Source organism: Humulus lupulus, chromosome 8 (genome assembly GCF_963169125.1).
Source record: "Humulus lupulus chromosome 8, drHumLupu1.1, whole genome shotgun sequence".
In the NCBI taxonomy this organism is placed as follows: Eukaryota; Viridiplantae; Streptophyta; class Magnoliopsida; order Rosales; family Cannabaceae; genus Humulus; species Humulus lupulus.
The window spans coordinates 119,753,262-119,764,364 of record NC_084800.1 but is presented as its reverse complement, the minus strand read 5'-3'; positions in this window follow the sequence as shown (position 1 = coordinate 119,764,364).

The following is an 11,103-nucleotide window of genomic DNA, read 5'->3' as shown; positions in this document are numbered from 1 at the left end:
GAACATAAAACTTGAATTACCTCTAATTGAGTTGTTTCCAACTAAATCCACTGGCTAATAAGCTTCTAATCTTTCCTAGGATCGCTATGCCTCAATCGTCACTTGAATCCGAGTCCTAGAACTCAAGTTTCCTTCGAAAATGAGATCGGGAGACGAAAATGGAACCGAGAGGGAGAGAGAGCGTTCTGAACGCTCTTTTTATTTCTTAAAAGGTTACTTCAAACTTAAGTAGCTTCAAACAAACCCTAACGCTTGGGATCCCAAAAACACCCCTGGGGAAAAAATAGTCAAAACCTCCAGAATTTCCCCCTGATCTTGCTAACTCCCAATTTATCATCAAATACTTATTCCCATTACCCAATAACCCAGTAATGCACTAAATACCCATTGACTTACTCCAAGTCAAGAATAAATCCTGTTGTGACTTTCCCACTAGCTTACCTCCTAGGATCGTCTCATGCTGAGTAACCCTGTCATAACCAAATAATAATAAAGCACCACACATATATCACATATATCCAAAATATGCCCGAAATGGCCAAAAATATGAAAATCACCCAATTACTCAAAAATGGGTTCACATGCATATTTAATACACCTAAACATGCATATAATCATTTAATAACATAATAAATCAATTATGGCCCTCCCAGCCTCCTAATCAAGGTCTTAAACCTTATTAGGAAATTTGGGGCATTACAGTGAACTCCTTAGACTTAGAACTACCCACGAAGGCCTGGGAAGCAGCCCATGGTAGATCAGATCCCCAATGAGGGGAGTGCATCATCGACCTCCAGGGGGCAACCTGCTCAAACCCCTAGACCCGACGAGGATCTGTATTATAATCTTGAAAGGTACATACCGATCATGGAATTGGTGAACCATAAATTGCACAAACAGCTAGCCGAATATACACGGAGAAATGTAGAATTGGCTAGGCAAGACGCTGAAGTACAATCACAACCCTGAAGGACCAAAGGATGACCCCAAGGGAGTACCGCCGCCAGAATGGTTGAGGAAAGGGCCCAACAAGCCCAACCGAGGCCCAGTACAAATACCGGCAATAGTCGTCTTGAGGGAACACTCAAAATGCTGCAAGGGGAAATCTTACGGGAAGTGTAACTGCTGGAATTGGGAATAACCAAGCTCCTTCGGTAGCTCAGAATGATAACCTTGAACCTGTCAGGAACAACCCAGCACCTGTCTGAGCACATTCTGGAACTACCAGATCTGATAACGGAAGACCACCGCCATCACCAATAAGGCATCTGCCCTCGCCGGTAAGACACCCCTCTCCAGCTCGAGAGGAACCCCAGACAGCTCCCAATAGGAACCCTAGACAGCTCCCAATATGAACCGGACAAGGGAGTGGGCACCCCAGAGACCCTCTTGAAGTGGGAACCGAGAAAGAAAACATAGGAGTTGACCTGGACAACGAGATGAACGAGAGGCCCCTTGAGAGGCTCGTCAATGACATAGGGCATCCTAGCTAGTAGGAAGTCATATGTCGAGGTCACAGCCGACTGGGGCGAGGGGACAAGCAGAAAACCCACCTCGTAACAATCGAGCCACACAACAACAACCAGAGAGGAATGCCAGATTCCTCAGTGGAAGTTTGTACCTCAGCTGATCGGTGAGTGTTTACAACACCAAGCCCAGGAATACTGGGAATTATGAGAATGATTACCCTAATCTTTGAGATCATTTGAATCAGAACTGGGGGCAGACTAACTCGTCAAACCCAGATTTACAAACACATTTAAATAACTGAAAAACGCCTTTTGAGCCAGTACTCGGGAATCAGTATAACCCTGTACTAGGACAGGGATCTGGAGTTTTCACAAAAAATAACCAGCTACCCCAAATGCAAGCTCAACCTCCGGTGGACCTAGTCCATTAAAGGATCAACCAACTTGAAAGAGCATTCAAACTCCTTCAAGAAGAAAGAAGTAAGGACAAGGATGACAACTCCGATGAGGAGCTCGAGCCTTTTGCTCTACACATATTAAATACTCCATTTCCTTATGGGTTCAAGATACCCCATGTGGCACCCTTTGATGGGACTTCAGACCCATATAGTCATCTGAATACGTTTAACACAATCATGTGTGCCAACAACATTGGATATGATCTTAGGTGCATTCTCTTTCCAACCACACTCACGGAACCAGCAAAAAAATGATTCAAAAAGTTTTGAAGGCACTCAATCTCATCTTGGGAACAACTGACTAAAGAATTTAAGAAGCAATTCAAGGCCAAGGTCGGTGTCAGGCCCGAGGCCTCGGCATTGAATAATGTTAGACAATAGCTGATAGAGTCATTAAAAAGCTACGTAGCGAGATTCAACATAGAAGTGGCATGAGCTCAAAATGTCGATGATAGTGGTCATCTCATGGCATGATGAGCTGGAGTATTGCCAGGGAGTCCCCTTTGGGTCGACATGCAAAGGAAACCCATATGGACAATAACCAAGTTCAATAACTAGGCTCAGAGATTTGTCAATGTAGAAGAGGAGAGGTTAGCATTAAAACTGACTCATCAGCCCATTATAACTACAACGACGAACGTCAACTCAGCCTCGACCTCGACTACACCCTCAACATCGCGGCCCTTAGGAGATAACCCTTCAAAAAGGAAGAAAAATAAAGGGAATAACTCGAAGGCAGACGGGGGTAAAAAGAAAAAAAGGAGATAAATACTTCTCCATTTACATAGTTTATACCAAGCTTACAGTATTGGGAGAACATTTTTATCGCAAATGAGAACCAATATCCGTTCAGACGATGTGATCCGATGCAAAATAAAAAGTCTAAAAGGGATATCAATAAATTCTGCAGATTCCATAGGGACATCAGTCATACCACCGATGAATGCAGACAACTGAAGGATGAGATCGAAGGCCTGATCTAGAGAGGATACTTTGGGCAGTATGTTAGAAACAGGAATATGACCCAAGCTTCGGTTAGACAGAGGGCAGCTCCTACACAGCCTGCTGAACAGAATACTGCTCCACACGCAAGGGAGGGTGACCGACCTCCCCCGATCGATGGGGAGGATGTATTAACCATTGTTGGAGGATCGCATATTGCTGGGTCGGGAATAAATGTCCAGAAAAGATATGTCAATGAGCTCAAGACGCGGGACAGATCTCCCTATGAACCTGAACCCCGAACTCCAAAACAACAGAGGGTTGAAACTCAACCCATTACTTTCACTGAAGAAGATGCCTTGCACGTCTAGTTTTCCCACAATGACCCTTTGGTAATCACATTCCAGCCTACCAATAAAAGGGTGCACCGAGTCCTGATAGATAACGAGAGCTTAGTTAACATCCTTTACAAGGCCATCTTGGAAAAGATGGGACTCTTAGTTCGAGACTTGAAAGCTTGTGTGACGATGTTGTACAAATTTTTAGGAGAAGGAATAGCCAGCACGCGATCTATCGAGCTCCCGGTGACCTTGAGACAATCCAGTCTCAGTAACTAAGATGATGGAGTTTATAGTGGTGTACACCCCATTGACCTACAATGTACTGCTCGGGAGACCAGCCCTAGTTGGGTTGGGGTAGTTTCATCTGTGAGGGACTTGGCCATCATGTTCCCAACACTTAGTGGCATTGGGACACTGAAGGGAGACCAGTTGGCCGCCCGAGAAAGCTATAGCATACATATCAGATAGAAAGTTGGTATCAAGGTCAGGAGTATTGGCCCAAATTTGATACATCGCCATGTCTACGACGCGATCTTTTTTGGTCTTAAACTCCTTAAGAAGACTATCCTTCTTCCAACTTGGCGTTAAACTCGTAGACTCTTTTGATCTCTGAATCTCTGGCCTCCACCTCCTTCCGTGTCACCTCCAGATTCCTTCTTATAGACATCGGGCGTCTCAATATGGAATCATCGTTCAATCTATAAGAAGGTATAAATTTCAAATCTGTTAAGTTATGTCCCCATCCATATACATCATTGAGTCCCCAAAACAATAGTTATTAGCCTGATCATTCTGACAAACAGTAACACATGAATCAAATGATCAAATGACATATATAAGAGTTCATAGTAACTTCAGGATTATGATCAATTTGTATATGATCATCAGTTGATGTGTTTTATAATACTAGGAAACGATATTTAAACAAATATTATTAAATCACACCTGGTCCAGTTCTACATACTCTCAGCATGTAAAGTACCTCCACTAAAGTGTCTTACTACACTAGTAACCCAGATCTAGGTCAAATGTATTCATAATATTATTGGACCGTACTAGCAGTAATTAATCTAAAGATTCCATAACTTTATTTTACTGTGAACTATTTTAGTTCATTATCTCAATCTTGATCATCTCATACCAATATGAGATTGATAGCACATAGATAAACTTAAGAATTTTATGATATTTACTTAATATTATTAACAATAATATAGTATGTAAGATACATATATACAATAATTCAATTCATTCATTTATTTAATTAAAATCATTGCCAACTACAATTGCTTTAAGGGCACAATTCCCAACAATTGGTTCTTTACGAAACAACCTGACATAGCCTCCTCCAGCAGCTACTCCTTTCAAGCATCATTCTAAATTTAATATGGTATGCCACCATGTGTCCTCTTTGTAGCAACCACATCATCCAGTCAAAATTGGGTTAAACAGGTACCCTGCCCAAAAAACAATATCCAAAGTCAAAGTTTGGAGCTTTGCACTCATCCCCAAATTTATGCTTAACCATAATAACACCATCAATATAAACCCAAAATTCTTCTAAAAACTCATAAAATTTTCAAGAACTAAGGTACCTTTCCCAAAAACAAGATTGAAATTCAAAGGTTGGACCTTTGCACTCATTCCCAAATTTATGCTTAACCTTGATGCACTGATCTTTAACAAACAAAATACACTGATATTCCAACAATTTTGAAAGAAAAAGAAATTGAACCAAATACTCCATGAACATCCTTCTTCATCCTCATCATGTGAGCTAAAATTTGAAACAAAGAATCCAAATCTATTTCTTTTCACATCATTCATCAATAAATTTCAATAAAATAAATATGAAATATAAATACATCAACAAAATAGTATCAAAACAAACACTGAGATATGAACAAAAAATGAAAAAAAAAAAATCAAAAGAAACCCAGGAACATGAAGAACCTACCTGGAACATGAAGAGAAAAATGAAGAATCGACCCTCCCCAAACATAGATTTAATTCAAGCCTAGATGTCACCGCTCGTTACGTTGACTCGATCCCAAATTTTGTCACCCACGTTGGCCCTAAACCTTACTGTCGCCCAGCCATGTCAGCCCCAAATCCTTTCGTCGCCCATCCATGTTGAGCCCAAACCCTCCCATCGCCTAGCCATCTCAGCTCACATTCCATCGCCCCGACCCCAAATCCCGTTCCCAGCCACCTCTTTGCACCAAGCCACTAGTCCCCTTGCCACCCCAACCCCAGATCCCATCACCTCAGCCACCCAGGAAACTGCAAGAGGAAGAAGAGGAAGGAGAAAAAGAAGAAGAAAATGGGGAAGACCAATGGAAATTTTTAGGGTTTTGATGGAATTTTTTTAGGGTTGTGAAGAAGAAGAAGAAGAGGAGGAAGAAGATGGGTAGGAGGGAGAAGGGTTTGGTTTATTATTATTATTGTTTTTTATTTATCTTAATTTTTTCTATTTTTATTATTTAATTTATTTTAAAAAATAATTTTTAAATAATCAATTAAGTATTTAATACATGTCCCAATAGATTATGGACATGTATGTCCTCGCTGGCAGCTATTGGTGACTGTGGATTTGTTAACAGAACTGAGGTTTGGTAGGTATTGCCACCAAAAATAAAGATTGGTGGTTTAAGTGTAAGAAAATATAAAGATAAATGGGGTTTTCCACCAATTACTTGTAGAGTTTTGCCTCTAATTATAGCAATCATTGCAAATGTGTTCCTTCAATTGCATTCCGTTCAGTTTTAAAAAGTTTGCTAATAAGGCCAAGTGTTATAAGTATAGTTGCAGTACGATGGTTTATTTAACCAACTTAAACTAGCCAAAATTGAGTTTATTGGTGCTAAACATTAATTCTAAGAATGCAAATATATATTATCGAAATTTGTCATTAGATCTCTATTTATGCATGTATTTTTGTATGGACTTGAATTATGATAAATTAGTACCTCATCAGTGACACATCAGTATATAAAAAAATAAACTTAAGCAATTGAAGAAATACAATTGTAACTTGTAATAATTTAGAAAAAATATTATTTATTCTAATTAAAAAGAACATTAGAGGTCGTATTTTTTTTTGACCTTTTTTCAATAATATGTATTGGGAAAACAATTGTCCTTTTAACAAATCTTACATGCGGAAAGATCAATATTTGAAAGAAAAAGAAAAGATCTTTTTTTTTTTTTTGCTGGTGCAATTATTCCATCTAATTTTACAGGAACTCTTATCTTATAAATACATATCTATTGTTGTCTTTACAATATGAGATAGTGTGAGTGCGGGGTTTGAATAGTACTTTTCCTTGCAAGGAGTCAAAATGTTTAATTATGAAAAAATGAATGGGAAGCAGGGCAGGGGTTGTGCTTTTGGGACCCCATGACGTGTGTAGATAAATGTTTGAGCTTTTCCCTTTCAGTGTGCGCAAAGGCTGAGTGTGAGTAGGCAGATTTTGGGGTTCCACCATTAGATTTGTATTCCTACGAAGCATGTGGTGGGGTTACATTGCCCATGCAATCAGCTGCTGCCACGTTGACCTTACTCTTGCTGTGCCATCACATCACCATCCATGCAATCTGCCCAAGTTTTCCATAATTGAAATTAGTAGTAAGGAGTAATCATTCGACCTCTTTAAAAGCACACTAATTAGTTTCAAATACATAACCAAAACTAATTAGTTCTTACTCTATTTTTTTAAATACATCTTCAAAATACATTTTTTTTTATTTTACCATTAAGTTTTACATTATACCATACATCAGTTTTTCTACATCATTTAAATATTATATCTTTAAAAATATTTTATTACTTAAAGTAAAATAAAATAATTAAAAAAAAAAAACTTATAAAGAAAATAATAATATTAAAATATTATATAAATAATATATAAATGTAATGTAAATATAGATATAGATTAAATAGAATTTGTGCATAGCTATTATAAATATATGTATAAAGGAGTTGAAGAAATATGTTGTTATGAGTTTTAGCTAAATATTATAGAGAAAGTGTAATGCAAAATATATCACCAAAAGATACATTTTTATAATTTACCTCAAACTTTTACATTATACCATACATCTGCTTCTCTATTTTTTCTCTACATTATTTATATATTATATTTTTAAAAATATTTTATTTATTTTAAGAAATAAAATAGTTAAATATAATAGTATCACATTTATATATATACAAAAATTTATAAAAAAATAATAAAATATTTATAACTTGATGAATAGTATTTCACTACATATAGAGAAATATTATTCATTTAGGTAAAAAAATATAACTTTACATCACTCATCGAAATACTACTTAACAAATTTTTCTCTATATTATAAAGAATAACACATTTTAGCTTATCCATTAGGAGTGCTCTTAGAAAGATAAAAATATGATGCTTTAAAAAGTATTTCTCAATTTAGATAAATATAATTGTTTAACCTAAACATTTACTTTGCGTGTAATATTTATATATATATTTTGAATACACATACCATTATTCATAATTTAATAGGGTATACTAATATTAAGACAAAACGTAACCTTATTTATAAAAATCATACAAAAATTTCATAAGTATATTATTCTTTTGTACTTTACTTATATACTTTTTAAAGAAAAGTAGAAGCACAATTAGGGACCTGCCCCATCCAAAAATGGTTAACATAACTTTTAACCGCAAATTGAGAATTAGTATGGCTATTCTATTGCAGTGGAAGAACAAAGAGCAGCGTTTGAAGAATTTAATAAGAGTAATGATATATGTACATATAAATTATACATACTTAACTTAAGTATTTATTTATTTTAATCAATTATATTTATTTAAGATGAGTTTCACTAATTAAAAGTGATTTATCATATATATATATATATATGTAATTTGTGTGTGCACGTGTTATTACTCATTTAATAATACTAAATTACATTTATGTGTTTTATTAAATTATATAATAAATAAATTTTAATATGACAATAATGCATTCCCTTATGTATTTGGGATTATTTAAATATTTTATAAAAAATTATAAGACAATTTATTTAAGTAAAACAAAATATTTTCACTTTTCAAAATAAATTTTTGTCATTAGAATGTTTTAAATTTATTAAAATACTTAAGAGTACATTTAAAAAAAAAAAAGTAAAAAATATTTTTAAACATATTTATGTTTTTTGGTGGAGGAAAAATAGAAGTCTACATCACTTAGGCTTGTCAGCTTGGGAAACACGTGTAAAACTATTTATGTTTATTTTTCGAGATTGTTATGATAAATAGTTAAATAGAATAAATTATATAAAGAAAACCGGCCGCGTTGAAGAAACCCAGTTCAAAACAACTTAAAGTGGCATTGTCTACAACTGAAGCCAAGCTATTGTCACTAAATGTTACATGGATATTGAAAAATGATTTCAAAATAATTATTTTATTTTACTAAAGAAAATTAAGGATAATTCGAATTGATTTTTTCAAATATAATATTAGATATTTTGAGATTGTTCAAGTATTTTGATTGTCTTTCTCCGCCCTCATATATAATTCACAAGTTTTACATTACGCGACCTTAGAGCACCTTGTTCTATCCTTAAAAAAATCTCACCAAAACCGTACTTTTTTTATTTTACATCACTTTTACATTACACCATACAACATATTCTCTATAATTTTTCTACATTATTTAAATATTTTAAATTTTATTATTTTTTTATTCAACCATATATTAACTTAAACTAATATATACAACATAAATATATTATTATTATGATAGAGCATTAGCCCAATTTGCCTATAACATTATTATTATAATAATGAAATATAGTTTACATAATGAATAGTATTCTATAGATGTGGCAAAAATTTGGTGTGATACTATAGCTTGAAGGTAAAATAAATCAAGAATAAAGCAGCCAATGGAAGACTTCTTAGTTATATTGTAACGATCCAAAATTACTAATAAAGCTTAAGGGCCTTGATTAGTTTGTCGGGAGGGCATAATTAGAAGTTATGAGAATTAATAGTAAGAAAGCATGTGTTATGGGTACTGGATAAGCATGCGGGCCCCATTTAGGGGGTAAGGGCATAAATTGTAATTTTGGCCCGTTAGGGCATAAACGTGATTATCTGTGATAAATCGTTGAGACCACATTATTATGTGGATATATATATATATGTGTGTGTGTGTGCATATGTGTGTTTGCAGTTTTCGGCACGAGGCGATCCTTGGGAGTAGGTAGCGGGAAAGTCACAACGAGACCCGATACTCGACTCGGGGTGAGTCAAGGGGTATTTGGGATATTAGGTGGTTATCTGGGTTATTGGGTTATGAAAATAAATAATTGGAGATATATTTGAGGTTAGGAAGCTTAGGTGGAAATACTGGGGAATTTTACCATTTTTCCCTTGGGGACGTTTCGGTACCCCGAGCCTTGGGATTGACTTAACTAATTAGTGATAGACTAAGTAAAATATAGAACTCGGTGGAATAAAATTTAGAACCGGCCTTCTTCCTTCTCTCTCTCTTTCTCTCTCAAAGGAACCACAGAAGCAAGAGGAGGTTGGTTGGGAAATTCAGAGAAATTGAGCTGAGGCTTTGAGGATTAGCTCAGGGTTAGCTAAAGGATCTAATCAAGAGTTAAGGTAAGTTCTGAGTTTTATTTTTGGTGGTTAAATTCTGTGTATATAGTTGAGTTTTAAGTGTTTATGGGTTTTGGCATTAAAGGTTGAATTTGAGGCTGGAACCTTGGAAGTTAGGCCAGAAAACTCTTGGAGGATTGGTTCGGCAGCTGAGGTAAGCTCTAATTTAAGGTTTAAAGGTTGAGTTATAGTGTTTCCATGGATGGGTTTTGAGTTCTTGAGTTAGAAAGTTTCAGTGATTGAAGTGGGTTTTTGATGGGTTTCTAGTCTAGGTTTCAGCTGGGTTATGTTGCTGGAATCTTGTGGGAAGTTTTTGGATATTTGAGTTGTGGAATTAGGGTAGATTTGAGTGAGTTTGCATGAGTTTTGAGAGTTAAAAATGGAGGTTTTTCTGGGTTCGAAGGGGTCGGGCCGCGGCATAGTTCTTGGTGAGCCGCGGCCCTTCGAAGCTGATGGGTGCTGAGGAAGGAGGGCGGGCCGCGACATGGTCTGAGTAGGGCTGTGGCCCTTACCTGTTTTTGTGCATTAGGAGGCCTCTGGTTGGGGCCATGCCGCGGCATGGGTGGCTAATGCCGCGACCCTTAAGGAATTTTGGGATTTTGAGATTCTAGGCTTGGGAATTTAATCTAGGGTGCTCGGGATTGAATCTTTTACCATGTTTGGTGAAGTTCAATGTTCTAGAGACTAGAACTTGGTCTAGAAGCTCATTTAAGATTGTTGATGGAATCCTTTATTATGGTTGTGACTAGGTTTGCGCTTAAGCTCGGGGCAGGATCGTGCTCGGGGGTCGTCTTTACTAGTTAAAGCGCTTGGAGATTAAAGGTAAGAAAACAACACCTATATATGTGGATAGGATGGGACTAAGTGCTCCCTATATTTGTATGCATTGTTTTATGACTGTGATAAGCCATGTGAATATGTCAGAGACTAAGAGTTCTCTATAAATGTATGAATGTCAAGAGGTGGTATTATGCCACTAGGACATGTGATAAGCGGCCTAAGGGTGCCGAAATCAACACTTGCGCACAGGGCGCGGCTCGGCCACTGGTAGCTGAGGACAGCTTAATAATCACTAAGCTCGGTTAAGCTGGCCGGAGTCAGTGGGTATAGCACTGGGCTTGGCCTAAGTGAGCCATAGACAGTGGATTAAATAGAGGGTGCGGCCTACGGGCGTTAACCCTAGTTGTTGTTTGACATGCATTCTTATGTTAATTATTGTGTATGATGTGCTGAGTAT